The 24447-nt window shown below is 42.1% G+C and overlaps 1 protein-coding gene across 17 annotated transcripts in view; it reads right to left on the bottom strand.

Moving 5' to 3' along the window:
- The window catches only part of PTPRF (protein tyrosine phosphatase receptor type F), a 379859-nt gene that overhangs the window by 259966 nt on the left and 95446 nt on the right, over positions 1-24447 (bottom strand). Inside the window, exon 1 of one of the 17 annotated variants that reach the window (XM_019291569.3) lies at positions 640-662. The exons of the other annotated variants lie outside the window; for them this stretch is intronic. The gene's annotated coding sequence lies outside the window, so the exon portion shown is untranslated. Of the gene's footprint in view, positions 1-639; positions 663-24447 lie in introns of those variants that run through there. 17 annotated transcript variants of the gene reach the window in all.

The raw sequence follows: 24447 nt of genomic DNA on the forward strand, positions 1-24447 counted from the left end.
GAGCTTTGCTATTGAAATCGTTCACTCTTTCCTTCCAGGCCTCCACCTTTACATGACCTTGAGTAACACATAAAGAGGTAATACATAATGTGCAGCTTCTTGGGATATTATTCAGTAAAACCTAAGGAAAGAAAATTACTGCTAGCTGTTTTTTCAATCCATTCGTGCGTTAGAGTGCTGAAATGCATACTTGGCGCCATTGAAATCACATTCAATGTACGTTTTAGCGTACTTAGGAGGAAAGCTATTTTAATTTTGTTAGTTGCCAGAATATAAAATCCTGAAGGGAAAAAAGCTTCCAGCAGAAAAACAGAACAGATCCTAAAGGGGAAAGACATTACATCACTTGATGAAAAACAAAGGAAAGCTTAAGGAGGACCAGGTTAAGTACAGCTCCAAGAAGAGGAACAGCCCCTTCTTTCCTCCACATGGCTGATGCTAGCATGGGGCTAACAACATAAAATGCAGCACCTTGTTCATCAAATCCAAACATATTAAATTAACAGCAGCACAGCAACTCCTCAGCTGCCAACAAAAAATGGCTCTGAAGCTCTTAGCGACTTATGGGGAACATGGTCCAAGTTTTAAGCATTTACTTTTGGATATGCAATGCCACCAGATGTCCAAGCTTTTTCTTACCTGCAGACTAATACATCAAAGTGGCTCTGACGACATTCCCTCTCAAAGTTTGTGTGCTCCAAGTCTGCAGCTGTGTGTCCATCACTTCTAGATGCGTGCCCAGCCCATTAAAGTGGACCTGCGCCAGGTGTGAGCAGACAGGTGGTTTTGCCCAATCAGCAAGCGCACACAACACCACGTTCATGCCAGTCCTATGTTTATTCAGGCTACAGAAAAGCAGGACAAAGTCATCCAATGCCAGAGCTCATACCCCTCGTTCCTTGACCTCCAGGCAGTGCATGGATTCTGCATCACTCAAACCTGCTTTGGTTTTACCCTTGTGGGTTTTAATAATTATGCACATACACAGAGAGCTTGCAATCAGTGTACTCTGAATTAAATTTTAACCAATAAATGAAGTATTAAAAGCCACAAAATTTTTTATAACACTTTAATTGTGTATTACAGAACTCATCTGGTAACACCTAATTATAATTCTAAATGAGCAGCAATTAACAAGCTATTTTACGGTGCCTAAGTCCAAAATAAACAAGGTCAGGACAGTCCTGCAGAAGGAGCTGCTAGTATGCACACTGCAGAAGGGAGGCCAGCCTATGCTTGGAATGCACTCATTCACCAATTTCTGCCATCAAAGCACTGAATTTTAGAAAGTGTAGGGAATACCACCCATCAAGTACAGGACTTGCTCTACCACTGGATCCTTGTCAGGAAATGGGCAGCTCTGCTCCCGGCATGCCACACACACCACCAGTGTAAGTTCTTGTGAAGTGACACATGCCAACACTGTGTCACTGATGGGGAAGGTCAGAGCAGGTCCAGTAGAATCAAGTGCTCTCACCCATCTCACGTAGCAAAAACCCCAAAATGGGATGGGTTGAGGACAGAGCAATGAAGAAGTCTCTCTTCTTCACACAGAAGCCCTGCAGTAAAAGCAGCCTGCCAGCTGCTTGAAAAAACGCGTTCATCTTTCAGAATCATCCAACACTTCCAAGCAGGAGAAAGGTTTGATACTGCAGACAGAGCCACAGGTTTCATGTTAAAAATTCCAGGACATTCCCCACCGACCTGGATGCTCTCTCAGAAACTTCTTGGAAGCATCTTGCTTCTTTACTCCATGGCTCATAAGTCTTTCTACCTGGTAAGCATCCACTGAGTGTTCCAGACCTAGTTATAGCAGGGAAGTACCCCATCATCAGCATTTTAGGGGTCAACCAGCAAAGGTTCAAAACCCAGAGGCTTTATTTCAGAATGCATTGCCCTTTGCTGACAGGTTGGGTTTAAATTTTATTTTCATATTTTATCCTTTAAAAAGAAAAGTTCTTTGAGAGTTGAAGTGTGAGGGAAAAAACTCAGCCTAAATAACATGCAATGTACAAGGTAATTTTCTCTTTTCAGAGGGTAGAGAAGGTTTCTGAAAAGGGCTTTGAGACAGACTCATGGATCTGTCTTTTAGTTTTCCCTTTACCACTTTTTCAGTGTCTTCTAATGAAAATGAATCTCAAACCTCTTCCATGAAGAACACAGGCCATTCCTGACTGTAGAGGAGGAACAGGAACTTGCCTGATGCAGCTGGTATCCTCTCTGTCTGCAGGAGCAATGCATTAGGTATTTTGAACTAACATTAAAGACACAGAAACATTTGGAAAAGTATCAATGATCAGCTTTTTAAGCAAAAGAACAAAGTACCCAAGGCACTGTCAGGGCTAGATCAGCCATCCAACTCTACATGCTGGCAAGAGAAAATGTGCTTTATGCATGCAGGTGGTTTATGAGAAATAACTTGTGTACAGCCCTTTCAAAAAGAATACATGAAGGAATTTGAATAGCTATCCCTCATGAAGCACTGCTGTTCAGAATAAAGCTTATTCTGTCCTCCAAGCTCACAGACAACATAATTCCTGATGGATTAACCTTCTGGGTCACACTGAGGACACCAGCAGTATAAGGCTGCTTAAGGTGCTGCAGATTCCTCACCACTCTGGTGTGCTTCTGTCCTACCCACAGAAGCACTAAAGCCTCACAACATGGGTCATGGTGGTGTAGATTGTGATAAAGTATTCTGGGCTTGCTCTTCCACCAAGACTTACAAGCTTCAGACAGCCAAGGCAATCTGCCTTTGTCCAAATGAGTGTGCCTGCAACTTGGCATCTCCTAAGGAAGCCAGACTGACCCATTGTTTGATAGAACTATTAAAAATACAAACTAAAAGTATGCCTATTCCTTGACAGTGTTCATTAAAAACCAGTTAAGACTCAGTGCTAGCTGAACCAAAGTGACCATCCCTGGCAAATGGAACCCTTCTTGAGCAAAGGCAAGAAGAGATCTCCCAAGGGCCGAAATAAACTGTCAGGACTTCACACATACAAACATCCCTCTGTACCTTTCTCTGCCAGCAAACATGGAGAACCATATCCTTTGATTATTTGACAAAGCTTTTGGATACACTGCGGTGTCTGTCACTGCCAAGTTCACCACTGACTGCCAGCCATTTAACCATTGCCACACGCCTGTCCTGACCCCTTTTCGAGGACGGGATCCACAGCAGGACTGTGCCCCAAGTCCTGTTTGGTGTTCAGCTACAAAATCAATCCTGACTCTCTACCATGGCTGGGAGGAGGGCACCCTTTCAAGGGCCTGGCAAACTCCACTACTCAACCTGCAAGCGCTCATCCCACAGCCTCCTCCAGAGCCTTTGCTGCTCAGCAGCACCAGCACTACAAGTGGAGCCAGCAGGACTTCATTTTTCCACTGTGCAAATAGGAAAGAAAAAGCTGATCAAACCACTGCCTGAAGGGAGGATGCACCAGGAAGGTGGAAGGCCAAGTGAAACTACAGGCACAGCAGACTCAGAGGCAGCAGCCATCGTTTAGACCAAGATTGAATAACTACCAACAGTCCTTTGCACGAACCAGGAAAAGCTGATTATTTTTTTCCAACAGATCAAGTACCCTGGGAAAGCCCACCATCCCCAAAACCTTTTCCATCAACTGTCCAAAAGAGCTGCTTGCAAATTACTGGAGGCACAAAAGCTGCAGACACTTGGCTCTTTATCTTTGAAAGCATTCTACTTGAATTTATCACACTACATGCAAGTCAAACTTTATTTAGCTAAACGAGAATCCTATAAGCCCCCTTTTCCTCACCAGAGAGTGAGAACAAGCAGAACAGCTAGTGCCTTCTTGCTTTAGTGAATTCATTATATTAAACCAAAAGCAATGTCATCTTAACTTGAAAGGACTTTTGAAAGAGCTTGAAGCAATTCTGCTGCTGCTGCATTTTTATATTTTGGATTAACTACAAGCCCTCTTAACCCCTCCAAGTTTGTAACAGCACATACCCATATCCTTCCAAGCTTTCGGAGCAGCCAGCAATCTCTTGAGCTGTTAGCAAGCTGAGAGTTAAAGCACACACCATGTACAACTATTGTAATTTGACTCCTCTACAAGTTAAAGAAGTCCAAGTTTTAGATATTTTTGTCCACAAGAAAGGACCTGCAGAATCTGGTAAATTATCTCAGACATTCCTCATGTCTCATGTGCAATTTCCCTGATTAATAACCCAGACTCACAGGGGCAATGAAAAGGTCAAAATCCTACTACAGGCGACAGTGCTAAAATATTACTAAATGTTACCTTTAAAACATTTCTAATTAGCATTAATATAGAAAGATTTCCATCAAGAGACATTCTGTAAATTCATTATTATCATCACAGACTTTTCAAACAGGATTTTTTGACTTTTTTTGCCAATAGAGTGTATCAGAAGCTATAGAAAACACCTTAGCAGCAACTTTCTTGAAATGAAATATTAAAAAAAACACCCTGCTACCAATAACTGGTTCTGTTTGATGTAGTTTGTCATTTTTCTGGACAGCTGAAAGCCTTAGGCAAATGTGCAGGGAAAAACAGTGAACCATCTCATCCATCTTTTGTTTATTAAACCCTGAGTTTATTCAAGTGCCTTTGAATCCTGAACTACACAAAGTCTTCTGAACCATTCCAAGCAAAGCAATTGAATCTAGGGGGCAGAGAGAATGCAAAATGTCCCTTACGTTTATTAACTTCTGGAGAAAGTATCAGATAACAAACCCTTTCATCTCAGCTCACACAGCTGAAGAACAGTGAGAAACAACAGCGGCCAGAACCAGATCAGCTCCAGCATGGTGCTACTAGAAAATCCTTGTGATGTGCTTGATACAACCCCTGCTGAGAGCACCTCTGTTACTCCTGGGCTCTCTTACCCTGCCTGTGGGGGACACCATTTACAAAACAACCAAGGAACCATTAATAAGCACTTTCAAGCTTTTTTTCTGACTCCACTGTGTTTTCAGAGCAATGGCTGCATCTCGGGGACAGCCATACATGCGCTGGAGATGAAAGGTTGCCAAGCAGTGCCAAGTTATCTCAGACTAATAGTATCTAAGGGAGATGGAGAGGGATGGAGCCACAAGATCGAACTGCAAACACTCTCAGTTCAACACTAGTTTGAAAAAGGCAGTCTTTACTCTGTCCATTCACAAAAACATGGGGAAGAGAAAAGCCATTTTTATATACAAAATTGTATTACAAGAGTGCCCTAGAGGCCACTGTATCATTCATTTTCATACTAAATTCAATAAAAATACACCATTCTTACTTAGATTAAACAGGTGCAGAACCAAGCCGTTTTGCAGCAGCATTTAAGACCTTGTTGAGAGCATGCCCTGCCCTAATCAAGGCAACCAGCCTAATCAGGAAGCCGACATGGGCAATTTGACTGCCAGTAGGTCTAGCCCCAGAGGTCCCATACATCACTGCCTACGTCCGCATTTCCTCTCCCTTTGCTATCGTTCCTCACGCATTTCCTCACGCTCAAGTGTATTCCAAGACAGTTGAGAGGATGCAATTTGTAATCTCAATTAGGCACAACATGAGGTAGCCAAGTTGATTAAGAAAGAAGGGGCCTAAATTAGCTTACTGGCCCTTTACAAGAATTAATTTCTATTCCAGCAGTGCCTATGGTGGTGTGTCCAGTCCAAACACATAACAAGGTAAACAGATGCACTCAAGAGAGACTGACATTTTTCATGTGGCATGGCATGGGAGCTGTGTGCCTGTGAGGGTGCATGCACTTCAGCCTGCCTGATCCATTAGAGCTTGGTCAATGACAAGGAAAGTACAGCCTTTCCTTCCCTTAAGTAAGACACTAATCTATTACAACTCTACAAGCTAGGGTAATTAATCAAAAGTCTATCATACCATATAAAATGAAAATGGCTCAAAGATGTGCCTGTTCACATCAATTAATTATTAAAGGAGCATTAGCTGAAGCTTTTCACCTGCCATTTCAAAGTTCAGGCTAACGTGACATGACACAACACACATACAACCACTGCAGCACAATCTGCACCTCCATTCACCCACCCAGCTACCCCAGTTGTGCCTGTACCTGCTCTGCTTCTCCAGACTGGTTCCAGTGCACCCCAAGAGCAACCAGAGCCTGCTTGCTAGGGATGCTCAGTATGTACAGCTGGGAAATCACCGTGGGGAGTCATCACGTAGCCCCTCCAAACACCAATTACAACAAGCATTAGCACATGTTTGCCTGACATTTCCTCTTCTGTTTCAAAATAAAGTCCTCAAGCAACAAGGCAAGGGCTTGGTAAAAGGTAGCACAAGCATTCCTAGAAACCACCAACCGTGTTGTTTTCAGCTGTGTTCATGCTGCTGTAATCAATGGAAGCACTTAGCAGTGATGAGCACATACCAGCAAGAAAAAACACCCCATCCTTTATGCCATGGTTGTTATCTTCTTCCAGACCAACCAATGAATCAAGATCACTGACTGCACTAGGAGGCAAAGCACTGGGAGGGCTGGTGCTTAATTAAGCTGAAGTAAATACACCCTGGCTCAGGAGCAGACTAGAATCACCTCCGTAGCACATAAACTAAGAGCAGACAAGAGCATAGCAGCATCAGACCTGCTCATATTTCTACCACTTATGACCCAAGCTTTATTCTAATTGCACAAATTGAAGAATGATTAGCAGTTGAGTGGACATTAAATGCCCTGCTGACATAACCAAAACAGATTTGCTTTATTCAGAACGATTACTTAAGGCCATAGCTGTGAAACTAGAATGAATCAAAACAAAAACATACATTAAAAACACAAAGCATCACCTCATAAATGAGTGGGATAGCAAAACAGCCTAAGTAATAATTTAAAAGCCCCACTCTAACATCATGGTTTCTAGATGCAGGCATCTTTTTCATGAAACACCGTAAATCCACTACAGTAGTGTTCTCATCCTTTACAATCTCTAGAACTAACTTTTATGGATATGAACACTAATAAAATTCACCCCACCTAGGTTTTGCACCAGGCTGCTATGTAAGACTTCATATCCAATTTTATAATAAATTTGTCTTTCTGCTGAGAAGTGTTATACACAACTCAAGATCAGCAGAAATAGTGGGTCAAGTTAGACATCAGCTTCTATGAGCCGTGGGAAGTGAGTGGTAAGTGCAACTCTGACAGACCACAGCTGCCTGTGCTGAAACAACTTTACAGTACGCTACCTAATAAACTACCAAGCAGGCACCAGCACTCCTGGTGGCGATTAGAAATTAAATAGTAAGCTACAACTTTAAACATTTTTGCCTCACCTCCCATTTCTCACAGAAGCTCCTCTTCACAGCTTATCTCCAAGTGGAATGGTGACAAATGGGGGGATCCCAGACTGGCTGCCAGCCAGCCTTTTCAGGCTTCATTTTTAATACCATTACCTATGAATACATTACATTTACTTGGCCTCCAGTCACCTCATTAACCCTGGCAGCAAAGCAAGTAACATACTGCTAACAATGCCTATTTGATAAGAAAGCCTCACATTTTTCCTTAGCACTTCATCTCAAGAGGTAAATCTCGGGAAGTAAGTTTGTAGCTGTTAACCAGCTACTTCCCTCTCCCCACAGAGGAAGAAATTGTGTTTTTCTCTGACAGCAATATATGATAGTACTGTCATTACAGCTGTTTTAGAACAGCTTTAAACTACACTTGTGTTTCAGAACTACCTGCCAGAGCCCTTGTTCAAAACTTTCATCTCTCAATATATTGTTTCAAGGGGAGCTTTTAGTTTCAACTGTCCAAGTCATCAAGTATACAAAATAAAATGCGTACCTAAAGGTAGATGATACAAACTAACTCACTGCATTCAAAATACAGTTCACAAGCTCCTTCCCTGGGGCTGTCCCAGACTGGATGACCAGATTTTGTCTATGCTATGAGACAGCAGCACAGGGTTATAAAATCTCAGGAAAGGCTGCCTAAAAGCAGAGATGGGCCAGTGCATGAGATCTTGTTAAGCTTCCTCCGCACTGAGATTGAGGCCTCAGCTGGTGGGACTCCCCAGGTTTTACTCAACCAGCAGATCTCACTTCTTTTACTTGACTCCAAGAGAGACCTGCTAAGAGCTTCTTTCCAAAGGACTTCTAAACATGATGCACACATGTATTCACCCATCATTTGTGTGTCTTTTACATCTATATAAGCATATTTCTATAAAAACGACACCATGCACATGTTTTATGCTGAACCCATTGTAATTTTCTTTTGAAAGTCTCCAACAGCTCCCTGTTCTGCTTTGCTTTTCCATCTGATGCAGCAGGGCAGAGTGGCTGTTTTCCCAGAAGCCAGGCAGATCTAGAGCTCCCTGCCTCCAAGTGCAAGGATTTTCACAGCCTTGTCAAGTGCCTTCATCTCTGCACCTTGCACTCCCCAACTATAAAGTGGTAACACTCTACCTCCCTGACACTATTTAGCAAGAACAGATTTTAAAAACAAGAAAAATAAACAAACAAAATCCACTATGAAACTCTGAAGAGCAAATACTGCTATCTTGAAAACACAGATGCTGACTTCAGTTACCAGGCTTCTATAAAAACAAAATTAACCTGCAAACATTTTCTGGACTAATTTTAATCTTAAAATTCCACTAAACCTTTAGTTTTAAGTGCAACAATTTATCCCACCACTTTGGAGAGAAAGGCTGCAAACCGTTTGAATTCTAGTTTTTCTACCTTAAGAAAAGCCTAAAAATATAAATATGCTCTCTTATAATCCTGTAGCAACAAGAGGTTTTGCTCTAGCAGAACAATGAGATAAGAAATCAAAATAGTCATCTATCCACTGATGGTGCATAAACACTGTATTTATTAGCACTTCCACATACTGATTTTAGACTAACCTCTTTCTCACAGCAGTAATAGCATAAATGACCATTTCAAGAACACTGTCATCCAAATGTCTCAAAACAAAAGAGAACAAAAATGAGACATCTGCTTCCCTGTGTCTCCTCTGGCATTTAGAAGCTGGCACACAAGGAGAAATAATCCAGCTCCTGTGCCTCATCTCACCCTGCAATGCCAAGGCAGGCTTCAGGACAGAGTGAGCCCAGGAGCTGCACCAGGAGGTCCTGCCAGTACTCCCCATCCCTGCAGCAGTTCCTCCATTTTGCAGAAGAGGGTCCAGTCAGCACTCATCTTCCTAATTACACACTAGCAATTAGCTGGAATCTCGTTGGACTGTGCATGTCACCTGTTAAAAGGGCCCTGTGAAAAAGGGCTAAAACTGGATGTGGCAGATGGAGCTATATATCCCGTCCATCTCTGGAGAGCAGATTTGTAATGCAAAACACCAAATTCAAGATGAGACCCATGGATACAAGGAAGCAATCAGAACCAAACTGATTAAACAAGACCCAGGTCTCAGCACAGCACACAGAATACTAAACAGAAACAAAGAAACCTCGGAGAGGGAAACAAACCATGCGCCCAGTCACACAACAGCCTGACCCTTCCCTGAACCATGTGGCTCCCTCTTCAGAAAAATCAGACCATTCTCCTAAAAACTCACCAAGGCCAGAAACATCCACACCTCAATCACTCCATCTCAGATCCACACGGACGGAAACCTTGGGTTCTGGAGTTTCTGTTTTATGATGGGGAAGCCCAGGGCAGTGCTGCCGTGATCCACATGGCCAAAGATAACTGCGCTTGTTGCACAGCCCTCCAGTTCAGACTCACAGTGCCCCAAGTCAGAAGACCCGTCTGGATTATTAGCCCAGCCTCTCACAAGCCCGGGCACATGACATTTCATGCAACTACCACTATCCTGAGCCCAAATCCTGTTTGACTAGAGCAAATCTGGACACAGCATGGGAGGAATCCAGACCGATGCCCAGTACAGACATCAGGACATGGAAGGGATGCACTACTCTCTCTGCCCTCTCACAAGACCCCAAGAGATGTGCTTTGATTCCAGCCCCAGTCCTGCTGGCTCCTGCACCCAGTCACACCTTCTTGCTCTGCTTTTCATGCAGTATTAAAAGAGAGTTTTTAAATCCTTGCATTGGGAACTGTGCTCTCCCCTATCAACACCGATCTGGCTTCACAGACCTCCCACTCGTTTTGCTTCATGGGCTAACAGAAGAGGAGAATTAAACAGACCTCTGAGCTCCTGCTGCCGCTCTCTTACAAATACTCCACTGACACACACACATTTCTCAGCAACACCCTTGCTCAAAAAACCATCAGGAAAAGTGTAATTTAGACTTTTAACACTTTCTCCAATGAAGCACAAATAAACCCCCACCACCCTTAAAGCTGGTTTTGTTCTGCTTTCTCTCAGCAAAATGCTTACCCCTCAGACAACTGGAAACAACCTCGTACACTATTCTGCTGTCTTACACCTCCCTGCTAAGTGGATGATGTCACACAGCCTTATAAGAACAAACATATTCTGACATGCACCAAAAAATGAACCAACTAAGCTATAAGCAAAGACTGTTTACGTAATGCTTCGCAGACACCTTTACACTGCCTGCACCTCATAGCCAGTTTTGTTTTGAGCTTTTTTTACCCAAGGTTTAGAGAGGAAAAAAAACCTTTCAAATGCCAGTACAGTGCTGGCCCACTAACTTACCAAAGCACGTACTGCCAAGCTGCTGCACAGCTTGAATGCTTCAGTGACCAAGCGTTTTTGGAAAAATCTTGTTATATGCACACATACACACACAAAAGAGCAATCTAATCATCAAAATATTCAGAGACACGTTATTCAGAGACACTCATGTGGCTTCTAGAAGCACACTTCTTGATCTGCGTGAACTGACTTTAGATACAAAAAGATGCTGTGGCTTCCCTTCTCCTCTCCTCCCCTGCAAATCTCTTCAGGTTTTGGGGGTTTCATTTTTTATTTATTCCCTTTCTCTTAGCTTCACAGAAAAGTTTCTGTTATTCCACCAGATTTTATCCTTTTCTGTTTGGCAAATGTTGATTCTCCCCCATCCTCCTACATGTCTCACATGAAACTGCTTCAGCCTCTTTTATGTAAGCAAAAAAGAAAAAATTGTGTACCTTTATCTTATCCCAAAAATCTGCTGTTTCAAAATCAGCACTTCCTGGCCATTAAGAGTTCAGTGTCTAAGTGAACCCAAGAAGCTGCAGCCCACTGTCCCTCACAAGCCAAGGAGTAGCAGAGCCCACTTCCATCAGCTATGCTGGTGCTGCCAGGCACTGCCTCAACACTCCGACCCCAAACAAGACAAGATTTAAAAATAAATATATAAATCAATGTGTTGTTGCTCTTTTACGACATTCCCCAATACTGAACACGCTGCTCTACTTCTGCATTCCAGAGCTCTCCTACCTGTAAACAAGAGCTGGAACCAGTACATTGCAATGCCAAGTTCAGAACTGTGGATGGAAGGTAAAAAGCAAAGCAATATTACAGACTACAGCATGATATCTCTCATATAAACAACTTAAAAATCACCATTTAATGACAAATATCATCAGGAGCATCAAGCACAGCACGACTGTGCCGAGAAAGTGGGGAGTTGATGAAGATAAGGTGTCTTCTCCTTCTTGAAATTTTTAATAAAAATGTAACAGTGAGACTAAGTTTGTTTTTGCTAGGAAATCTGCAGAATAAAATGATTGCTATTACTATACCCAGGTGCTTTACACATGTATGAGTCTAGTCATTTGAGATTCAGCATAGATCTGCTCTCAAAGTTTAAAAAGCATGTCCCTACTTCTTCAAGAGAGGGCACAATCAGCCAGCTTCCATTTAATATGGACAAATATGATTTCAGCATTATTCATCACTCCCATTTCAATAATGAAATGAAAATTATTCCTCAAGCTAAAAGTTTAAAAATCTAACTACCTCCCATTATTTTCCAGTCCTCTAGAAGAAATTAAGTTGATGTCCCTCCAAGAGATTTAATGGACAACAACAGACACTTCACTGCCCATCTCAAAACACTAAGGCACTATTCCTGCAATGACCAGTTGTCTCCATGGACAACACTGACAGTAAGATGTAAATGCAGCCACCATTGCATGCACTTTCTGGAAAACACACCTGCAAGATCTCTTCAAGTTGAATATTGCATCCATCACAAGCCTTCATTGCAGAGCCAGTCTATCCATCTGTTTTGAGGTTGCCCCTTTTATACTTCAAGTATTTTGAATAAAATTCTAGAGTTGATCCAAAAAAAGCTTTAAGTGATAATATCACTGGCAAATCACTTAGAATGTAACTGAAAGCCAACTGCCCGATATCTACAAAGGAAAGGGGAAAAAAAAGGAAGGTATTTTTTTCTTTTTTGAGACTTGACTTCATGGTGCCAAAACTCTTTAAGTAAAATAGGTCAGTACTATCATTGATACCTTTGAGAGTGCAACCTTGTGCTTTCAGATAGATTAACTTTTACTTCAGTACTTTCAAAACCCACAGCAGGTTCTTTTAAAAGAAGCAGAGGACTCTTGGACATCACCAAGGCTCACTCCTACCCAGGGCACATAGTCCCAAATTTTCACAACAGCCTCTAGTGTAGTGTAGCATATTCATCTCTTGTAATCGAGGCAATAATTTGCTAAGCACATCTTTCAGCAACACTGAGGGCTTAAGCAGTGACATTGCCCAGGTCCAGTCACCTCCCCAGCTGCATCAATAGTTTTGTGCCATGGACTGGATCAGGGAACCAGTCCAAGTTAAAAATAAATAAGAGGGAGAAAAAGAACACAATTCTCTTTGACCTGAAGCAGACTCCTGATTTATTACACTGCTGCTAGTGACAAAACAAGTTTGGAGCAAGCAGGAGGAGATGGGAAGAGACTGGTAAAGCCCAGATCATCTCTCCAAGAAAGGTTCTATCTACCACAGCAGCCCAATTATTGCATACTGTAAAACCTCTAAAAAGTATTTCAAGGCAGTGTTTTGATTGATTTTCCTTTGCAAAACAATCTCCCACCTAGGGGCTATGATAGCCTTTCAATAACATCAGAAAAAAATAATTTAAAAACCCATGCCCTCTGCAGAAAACAACCTTTAAGGAAAACACCAGCACCCTTCCACAGCCAGAACAGTGCTCTTCCCTCATCATCAATGTTTCAAGAAGGTTAAAGCCTTTGCCAGCTTTTCAGAGGGAGAATCTTCTGGTAAGTGCTGTGTTTCAGCAAATCCCTTCCTATTTCTCTTTCAGATCAGAGTCACTGCCACATGCTTCCATACTTTTTATGACAAACTTAATAAAGAGACTGTAGTTTTCAGAATTTACAGTTCACCTGGACCAAGTTCCTTCAAGCAGCACATGTGATAAAGTTCTGTTAATGAGGATAGCCCCTCTGAAAATATCCCTTTGAGGATTTGTCTCTCACCCGTACCAAAGGCTGTGTCTCTGTGCCCTGTCCTTTGACCCAGGAATCACAGCTGATGGCAGTGCAGAGGCAAGACAGGACCTGTAATTCCCTGCCAACTGGGGAAAACCATGGAGAACAACCCATGGAGTTTGGATTATATTCTCAAAAGTTCTTTAAACATTTTCCCATTTATTCTGGGAAGTAGTTCAGAGCAAAGCACTCATCAGCAAACTCTGACAAGAACAACATGAGGTGGCACATGATTCACATCCGATCCTTAGATGTTGCTTTCTAGACAACAAGTGTTCAAGGCAACAAGGCTGCACCCTACCAAAATGCTTGTTTATATAAAGCTTTAATAGAATGTTAAGTCACGATAATTAGGGCTCCTATCCCACTTCCCTGAGCCTACAAATTACTGGTCAACATGCAAAAAAAGCTATTTTTTAAACTAAATAACTTGAAGAACATTTTATTTCTCTCTTCCTTTACCAAGTGATTAAATAGAGAGATCAGAGGCTCAGATTTCAGCAACAGATGCTTTATTTTAAAGCCTTAATTCTTCCTGGCAAAACTCTGATATTTCACAAGATTGGCTTATTGATCAAAACAAGAATACGTATCCCAGGTAACTTTTGTTTTGAAATAATGAGACTGTAATCTGACTTGCATCATAGTTGTTACTCCTGTATCACCAATGAGCACAGTCTTTTATTAACAGCTTCTGAAATCCTTTGTACAGTCTGGTTCTTCAGCACTGTGTGGTTTATTCACAGTGGCACCAAAGTGTCTCCTCTTAAAATGCCATTCCCAGTTCAAAACTGTTGCAATGTATTTAAAAACTATACAAGGAAAAGAAAACAAGATGCACTGTACAGCTTCCTGGCACTCCATAATTGACTTAGTAATTTCCATAAACCCCAGTGAGAAGTTACCAGCTTGTCAATCTATACTCTTCCACACAGCAGATTTGGGAAAATGCTTTGAAAAGGCTGATTTACTAATTCTGCCCTAGGTACCACTTCAGTAGCAGATGTCATCTAGCCCAAGAGAATCATCTCATTTAGAAGAGCAAAATGCAGCTACAGAGCTAGTCTAAATTTAGATCTACCACTAAGGAAGGAGCATTTATGAGGACATGGGAAAGGTCTGTGTTACCAGTACAGATGCAACCCAAATATCTCGTTTACACCAACATGAGTTGCTACTAGGTGTAAAATAAAATACTGAATGATGGATATATACAGAGCCTATATCTTGGTACAATTGCAAGAAACTCCATTAAGGTCATAAATACAGTGATAGCTGACAAGAAGCTCAACAGAAGGATAGATGTTCTCCCAGTAGGAGAAAATGCTCTTAACAACTACCTGTGGGATTATGAAAATAGGCTACTTAAGTATCTGCTGCTATTAGTGATACTGTTCTGCCTGCCAGATCTGCAAGAGTTTTCATTTTGAATGCATGCTTGGAATGTTTTTTCTTTTATCAAGGGAATATAAACACCAGTCTTTGGGGAGGACAAACAAAGCCATCTCCCCAGCACGGACAGCAGACACACTCACTAGCCCAGAAGGTGCATTAGTAGCTTGTGGTGTCAGCACATTACAGGGGGACAGAGACACTAAATCACTACAGTTGTCACTTGTGAGTGCAAGTGGCATGGACAGGGGTGTCTGAACACAAAGACATCTCCAACCCAGGGACTTCACCAACCACACAAAGAAAAGGAGATTAAGTGTCCTGAGAAGCAATGAAGGAATCCTGCAAACACCACTGCTGAAAGGGTTCAAAGAAAGAAAATTCTGCCTAAGCATCACATGTGATTCTTCTCCCTAAAAGTACACATATTTCTTGTATTTGTACACTAATTTCGCTTTTTTTTTTTCCTTTACCTTTGAAGGAGCTACCATATTCAAGTATTTATGGAACTTATCATTTTTCTCACTCTTTCACTCCTGCCATGTCACTGTCCTAAAACTCCCTCTTCATTCCAAAAATACTTTATACAACCTTGTTGGGTTCACATGAAGACTTTGAGGACCATCAGTAAGATAAAGGAGCACAAGATGCATCCACTAAGCCAAAATTACAGACTGCATCTTAGGTTTCTAGAAAACAAAGGTTTGAGTGATTAACACATAACGATTTCTAAAATTAAATAATTGCAGAGAAACAGTGCTGTTTAAAGAAACCAAGAACTCCATGCTACCAAAAATTAGAGGTAATTACAATGTGTATGTAAAGGGCACAGCATTCTGAGTGTTAAATCACCTTTAATTATGTTTTCTGGATTTGTAACACTGACATTTGAATTCCTAACACTGCACTGATACACGACGTTAAATCAAACATGCCAACAGCTCTATTCTGAATCACCTTGAAGGCTTGCAAAACAGAGCTGTGTTTGAACACATTTATCTTTTTCCTTACACTCCTTCAGCTAGTGAGTGAGACCACAATGTATACTTCTGAAGTCATAATTGGTCACCAAAGCAACAGCTTGGATGCCAAAAAGCAGGATTTCAACTCGACTGCGCAGGGTGGGGGGAGAGAAAGGTGATCACAATACCTCCATTGTAGCCTTGATCCTGTGACTCAGACCCTCGGTGAACTACAAGTCGTTCATGCACTGAATCCAAAATGAATAACTGTGAAAGCAACTGAAAACAAGACTTTGTTTTCTTTTAACGTCTGTTCCTTGTACTAATGGCCTTTAAAGGATCTGGGCATTAATCCTGGACAGCAACAAGAGAGATGAGAAAGATTCCCAGCTAGATTTTCTTCTAAGTGGGCAAAAAAAAAAGTTAAAAAGAAAATATTTCCTCTTTAATAAATTCTCTTGAAGTTGACAATTTTCTATTTATTACCAACCCTTAGAAAGGGAGGTCTGCATCATGGTTAGAGCACAGTACTGAGAGTAGATCTGGAGTTCCTTCACCACAAGGAAAAACCAGACATTTCTCACCAGAGGCCTTTTCTCACATTAACAACAAATTGTGGCTGTATGCACAGTGAAAAGATACCCATTTCTCATAATGTTATTGCTTAATCTCATATAAAGAGCTTAGGTTTCTTTCGAGCTGATATTCTGCTATAAGAGGACTGAGATGGGACATTTGTTTTCAAGTTTTTTCCCCTTTCTTAGTGATGCCCTTTTCCTCCTGTACTCTAAGGCAGAGGTTTATCAGGTTTCTCAATCCAGCTAAAAGAGGCTAAATTAAGGAATTGCCTTTGCTTGCCTCCTCTGTTTCAAAGGTGTTACATTGCTCCCTTCGTAGTTTGTGGTCCAAGAACCGCAGCTGTTAGAAAAAATGTATTTATGCACATAAACACATTATGAAAAATATTTACCTTAATTCAATTGTGACACAGAACCCTGTCCAGCTAGAGCACCAGTCACTATGGCTCCGCTGTTGCAGAGCTGGCAAGTCCAGGGCTTAAGATGGGAAATGTTTCGCCAGCAGTTTTCCTGTGTGCCCACCCTACCAGAGTACCAGCACACTTGGACCACCCCAAATACCCTTCTCCATCAAACCCACCCAGATGCTCTGCTGCTGCTGTTAGGGAATAAGGAGGGATGAAGGGAGATAGCACTGCAAGGGCAAAGTGTCCCTCCAGGCAGAGGTCAGCAGCAAACTGGGCATGCAGGAAGACAAGACCAGCAGGGCTGGGCAGGGAGCTCCAGGAGCAGCGAGGCCCTGCCAACCCCTGTGCCCTGCTGGCTGTTTTCACCACTACCCTGGGTGTAGAGAAAGCACTGCCTTCCTAAGGATCCCAGGCTGATAGCACAGCTTTGTGAAAGGCGTCTAGCACACAAGGTTTGCACTTCCAAAACCACCAAGCAACTCCCAGCTGCTCCTTTCAAACCTGCCACTGCCACGTGTCATACATTTCCTCTGCTCCCCACATAACAAGGGGGCTGCAGACACGTGGCATCAAACACTGGAGCAGCAAAAAGCTCCCGCTGTAACAATTCAAAACAGGAGTAAGAAAGATGGTTTGTTACGAAGTGATCAGTGTTAACCCTGACTGCCACAGAAATTTCAGGCACTGAGGAACAATACCAGAAATTAAAAGTCAATCTTTAAGGATTTCAGAAGTAAATTGCCCACAGTTTTGCCTCTCTGAGGTTTCTACATGTTGAAAGCACATGGCCCTAACTAGCAGAGCAAGACAAAAAAGCAAAGCCTACTAAATAGCTGTATAACAGATCTGCAAGAGTCACGGCATGCACTGTAGGCAAAAGGCAGGTTAGGCTGGGATTTCCCAGTTTTCACTTTGTGAGTCCTAAAAAAGATTAGTGTTTTACCTATACAGATAAGACAACAGGCAATTACCTCACTCATATGAGTAATGCTTCATAAAGATTTGATTTGACCTCATTTTAGCTGCATTGGAGAAAGGCATCTCAAGATCAGTAATAACAAAACAGTTAACACCAGCACTCACTGAAATGCTTCTGCATCTGCCAGATGCAGATACCTTGCAGTCTGCAAATGGGATGGTTTTATTGTTTTTAAATACACATAGGCATGTATTTCTTAATTATACTTTAAACCAAGAACAAAGGTCGCACACATATGCTCTCAGCAAGAGGCAGCTATCCAGTCACTGTGTTCTGTAAACAACTCCCATCACTTCAACCATTACCAGCAGACCTTTAGACTTCTGCATCTACTTGGCCCCTTTCATATTGGAAAAACATCATTAAAACAGATTAAAACTGCTATTCCAGTCAGACCACTTATCTAATGCTTGAAGAAAATGTGTACCTGCAATGCTCTCCTTCAAAACAAATGAAAAAATTGACTGTTATTTCAGACTCTTAATCTTGGAAAAAAATATTCTCTCTAATCAGAGACTAGTAAGTCTACTCTCTCTTCTATTAAAACTATATATTTGCCTAATCACGGAACTGCTTCAAAGAAGCATTTTTAGGATGGATACACTGAGCACTCATATGTGTTCATATATGCTGAATTAGATTAAATAACTTTAATAAGAAAAGAGTGTATGTAAAGTACAGTTTTACAATTAACATCTGCTTTAGCTTTTTGTAAGATGACATTTAAGCTATATGCATGTATCAGAGCCCTTTATCTCACAATGCCATTTTTCCCCCGAGCATTCATGTCTCACTTCAATAAAATATCAGCATGCAAGGGCTTGAAACTGGTTTTACCTGCAGCAGAGACAATTCCCAGACTATCAATTTGTAGAAGCACTGGAAAAGCAGTAACAACAATATTGACAGATGGGCTCTCCCAACATTTTCCCTGCAAAAGACTCTGCTCTGGAGCCATCGTCCCCACAAATTAGTCTTCAGAGAGTTAATAGATAACTATCCATTTCAGTCTTTGAGAATTCAAAGAAGCGGGAACGGGGTATTTCAAGTTTTGGGGTGGGTTTTGTTGCTGTTTTCCCCATCCCCCTTCCCCTAAAGTAAATTAAACTTTGAACCATGCTTTCAGGAAAAGATAAGCTTAACCATCAGCACATTTCACTTTTTCTCTGGAACTTCATTAACATTCAGGGTTCTTACTCAGTGTATAAGATATCTAGAGCTGTTTCCAGAACTCTGACAATACAACCCATGGGCGATGCTCATCCACGTTGGACATTAGGTGTTTGGCCATGGAAGCTTTGGCAAGTCTGGGGACTTGCCACCAAGCCTACATTTCTGGTTTAAATTACTTTCATCTCATTTGAACTCCCTCTTTATATCTGAAGGAACAGACACAGCTTTGGGTCTTTTTGCAAAAAGGCCCTGCTGTAGCACTACAAAATTAAGGACAAAAAGAATACCAACTCAGTTCAACAGGACAATTATCTGTCCTACTTACAATTCTCAGGAGGAAGCCAGAGATGTACTCAGGGAATGGAGCTGTCCACTCCCACCTTATCTGTGTACTGTGGTTTTAACCTTGAGCCTATATTTAAATTGAGGGCTCATATTAAGCGGCAATGGGCACTCCCAGCCTCAAGACATCAGTGTCCTCGGCAGCAGAAGGTACAGCACGTCTGTTGTCATTACCAGGTGTGCTTTAATTACTGTTATTACCAGCAGCCAGGGAAGGGCTGCAAGGCAGCTACTCTTCAAAGAGAAAAGGCAGCACAGGGCAGCAGAGATTACTCAAGCAACTGTAAATACTTTGCCATCTGCAGAGTCACTAGAATTAAATAACAATTTTGAAAATGCTCATTTATTCCTCCCTGGCCACACCATGCACACAGGCACCTATGCTGACCATATTGCCATGGTATCCTTGGCATCTCCACACCTGTCTGATCCATGCGCCACACAAAGTAAATACAAAGAAATGTGAGGAGAGGGACACTCATGGGTGGAGCAAAAGCTCATCTATACATAAAAACCAACAATACTTCCACCAACTGTTATTTTTATCCATATGCAAACAGAAGCACACAGAGAAAGTAAATCTTCTGCCTTGCTCTTGCTGTAAGACTACAAGAATTATCTAGTATGGCAAAGGAAAGTAAATTTCTTAAGAGCCAAGCTGAAAATCCAAGCCCCACACAGAAGGTGGGCTGAAGCACACTGGAGTGTAAGACAGCCAGCCATGGAAAGGGCTCCTGCAGACAGAACTATTTCCAATCAATTAGGCCATTGTATAATGGATACAGCTGCCAGAGTCTGCTCTGATGCCAGGAAGCAGCAGAGGGTTTGGAATCAACACTGGATCACCAGATCTCTAGGCAGTGCTAGGGACTGCATTGAAAATGCATATGGCTTTCCAAAAAAAGGTGTATGCATTTCTGAAAAATTCTACGGTATGGTACCAGTGGGAAAAGAAACAAATTCAGTGGGAAAAGGTCAGGACAATTCAGCATTTTGGAAAAATCCCACTTTAGTCTCTGTCCTGGCAGTGAACCAAAAGGCAGCAATGCCAAGTGGTGTCTGCCAGGCCAGGAGATGGAAGAAGACCCTTCCCTACCCCATGCTTGGGGGCAGCAGGAACTTGCAGCCAGCAGTGGCTGGGGAAGAAGGTCCCAAGGCCAGGGAAGCTCCAGGGACATCCAGAGGGACGAGAGCTCCTGCACCATTAAGGGAAGAGTTGCTCTTGCCACCAAAATAAGCTCATGTGGTAGAAAACTAAGATTCAGAGACTCTCTCCTGTTTCTGAGCAGGGATCAAGGGTCTTTCTCTTCACTGGACACATGACTCGCTCTGATCTGATTCAGCTTTTGAAAGGACAGTAAAAAGTCCTGACTTCCAAACAAGTAAGTTTAACAGATCTTCTGTACTTCAAAGTAGATGGTTAAGCTACAAAGAATTATTCATTCTCCACAGTTACTGGCCACTGCCATTCCTTTAACAGTGGGATACCCATCTAACACATACAGACATCAATATGCACTAATTTAATCCACAGGTCCCTCTGCCCCTGGATAAAAGGCCAACTTTAACCCTACGCTGCTGCCAGAAGGACAAGAAAAGCTCAGGAGGAGCAATGGAAAGAACTTGTTTCTCCACCTGAAAGCACCCATAATTAGGAAGTGATGGATGTCGCTAGTAAAAGTGAGTGATGTTTTTCAGGAGGTCTCTCATCTGTAACTGCACTGTTTTCAGATAAAATAACCCTTTCTGTCAGGCAGTGTCAGGAATGTCTACAGCCAATCAGTCACTGCTATACAGAAAAAAATATGACGTTTTTCTTATAACATCTGTAGTGTACATTGTAGCAGCCCTTCTTCATTGTGTGCCTCATCACTCAGGGTCTCCACCCTGGCAACACCAATAATTGGTCCTCCTGAGATAAACAGATACATTGAAATTTTCAAAAACCCCAATCCCATTGCATGTGTTACAGAACTCCTTTTGAACAAAACACCTTTTACAACAGCATAAAATCATATTTGCCATCTGGAGTTAATGACTATCAAGTAAAACTCAGGAGGAAGACCAGCTCACCACTCCTGCATGCCGGCCTACAAAGCGGAACCACCACAAGGAACAGCTTGGAAGGAACTCAACAAGGTAAGCAGGATCCTTTCCAACTCGGACACCATAAAATTTCACACTGTAACAACTTCATTTACAAGACTTTGACAAACATTAAACAAGGAGAACAAATATCTAACACAATTAGCCAAGATTACACACATGGCCTAAAGTCTCCGTGCCACTGTGCAAGTGCCGGGAGAGAGTGTCCCAACAGGGAAAATGGGGCAGCACCTTAACTACATGACCCTAAAGATTGTCACAGTATCACAGAAAATAACCCCTGGACTGCCACACCTCTGAACAAGGTGGCTTTGTCAGATTTACAGCACCACCACAAATTTAAAACAAAACAAAAACCCCCATCAACGCGATTAAGGAAATGGGACAGATGAGCTAGACAGACCCCAAGCCTTTGGCAATGCTTTATGTGACCCCTGTCAAGCAGCCTGGCTATGTTTTTAACTGATTAAATCAGACCTTGACAGAAACCTTAGTGTCCATTTCTCAATATCCTAATAATTTCATGGAATTGTTGCTAAGGTTCATGCAACAGATGACCACTCTGATGACAACACACTCCCATTCTACAGGTCACCTTACAAAATTCAATGGAGCTTAAGAGAGTTAACGTTTCATTACCTAAGAGCCATTCTTCATCTTTAAACACAGCCAATGTGTATTAATATTTAACCACTGCATGTTAGAGATTACACATCACTATTACAAGCTCATAGCTATTACTTTTGCAAAACACTAAGAAAAAAATAGATGCTGATGTCACCGATCACAGGTTTTCTATTTATTGTGATGGGAAATAATCAGCTTCTCTGATTAGGTACGTGTTTATTATATTACAAGGCAACAATTTCCTTCAAGCACCCAATCCAATCCACGTGCTTGACACAAACGTTTCTTAAAGGCTATGAATTTAAACACCTGTGTCCTAGAAAATGCACTGGTGCTTCTAACAAAGAAAATGCTTAAGCACTGAAGAAATTTAAACATTTGATTACATTGTTTCCTCTTGACGCCTGATTGAGAAAACAAACATTTTTACATTATTAAGAGACACTAAGGGAAGCGATCCCAGTAGTACCTGGCCCTTCTGAACTGCTCATTAACATTAGCTGGAGAAGCACTGCCACTCACCTATCATTCAAAAATTTCACCTCTAAAGTTAAGGAGGAAGGAAGTAGCTTATTAAAATTCTGAATAAAGCAGGTGGGAAAGGACCTCTGCATATCCAAATCCGTTCTTAAAGCAGGAGTAACTCTGAAGTCAGACCATGCCGTCCAGAGTCTTGCCCAGCTGATTTTTGAACACCTTCTAAAAAGTACCACAAGTTCTCTGGGCTCTTGCTCAGGGCTCTTTCACTCTGAAGCTGAGCTATAGGAACTTTCCTTGCTGCACCCTGTGCACTTCCCCCTTTTCCTTTCCTTGTGCTCCCCCTGGAAAAACTGCACAGTGTCATCACCCCACTCACCTGCCCAGGGCAGGTGACCATGCTCAGACCCTCCCACCCCCAGGCTTGGGAAGCACTGCTCCCCTGGTCCCCACTCACACATCTCCTGCTCCAGTCCCCAGTCACCCACACATTCTTCTGCCTGATTCATCTGGTTTTGGCACCTTGCTTGACCTGCCTTCCTCATACTTGTGACCAGCGGTGGGATTCAAGCTTTCCCATAAACCTAGGACCACCTCTTGTCCATCCCTTGGCTGAAGATGGCAATTGACCACTTGGGTCTCCTCATCCACAGGCTGGTCAGACCCAGCTCCAATATCCCCTTCTCATCCTAGGCCCAGCCACGTCCAGGGATACCTTCAGCCAACCCACGTTCCCTGATGCACCATCCTTGCAGCCGCATGCAGCACCATGTCCAGGGTCTCAGCAGCACTGACAGCAGCACCATTACCTTTCATTTCAGCCCTGGGCACACCATTACCATTCATTTCAGCCCTGGGCACACACTCCAGGTGCAGCTTGTCCTCTCTGCAACTGTCAGCTTGTGCATAGGTGGTAATGCAGCGCCTGTCCCAAAGCACTCTTCCTGTGCTGTGCAGCCCTGCCACGTCCTCACCACGTTGTATGTCCTCATTTCAACTCATTAAGCTGTAAGCTGCAGATTTCCACATGCCTTTTCAATCTACCATAGCCATTTAACTCTGAACTGTGCTTCACAGTGCTTGAGCCCCACTCAGTCTGGACTTATTTGCAGATTTAGTTACTATTCCCTTGTCCACACAAAAGAACAGCAAATAAAGCTCAGCCCAAGACAAACATGGGTGTATTCACACAATTCCTCATGTCATCTCCCTTCTTCCTCTGATTTTTGCAGTAAATTATGGGTAACTACTCTTCAAACATGGTCTTTAACAATTATTTGTTTACCACATAATTAAATACATGTATTTCCTTATTCCACAGAAATGCCACAAGAGGTTTTATCAGAAATTACTGAAGTCAAGGTAACATCACAGGTACTGCTAGTCCCAGTCCTTATTTTCTTATCCTCCAGATTCCTAGAAACTGATTAAAAATTTTGTTCCAATTCTCTAAGCACTGCAGTTAGACTAACTAGTCTGTAATTCCCTGGATCCCCCTTTTTCAAACTGAGGTGATGCCTTTGCCCTTTTCAGTCCTGCAGGACCTCTCTTGGCCTTCCCAATTTCTAAAAGATAATTGTAAATGGTTCAAAGGTTGCTTGGCTAGTTGCTGATGTACTGTAGGGCAAATTTCATCAGGCTCTGCCTATTTGAATACACCTATCTTATCTCCTTTTTCTGATCTATCCTTTTTCTACTCTGCACTTTACTCCTATCACCTTGTTTAAATTAATTTGAATTAATGTGAAGACATGCTCAAGCAATACAATAGCTACAAGATATCCATTTAATACTACTTCTTTCAGTCATAATGTTAGCAAAAAACCAGCTCCACACTATTCATATACCATGACTATGGCCTTTTGGAGATACAGAAGAACATTTAGAAAGACTGGTCTGAGCTAGACTGAAGACTGCAAATGGTTTAGACCAATCCTCAAGCTGAGGCGTCTGAAGGGAAAACACTAAGAAATGTCAATAAACTTGTCTGTGAAGGAAGACTTTTTTTGATTTGATTCGGTAATCAAATGCACAATTTCCTGTTGA

The sequence above is a fragment of the Corvus cornix genome, chromosome 8 (assembly GCF_000738735.6).
Source record: "Corvus cornix cornix isolate S_Up_H32 chromosome 8, ASM73873v5, whole genome shotgun sequence".
NCBI classification, from domain to species: domain Eukaryota; kingdom Metazoa; phylum Chordata; class Aves; order Passeriformes; family Corvidae; genus Corvus; species Corvus cornix.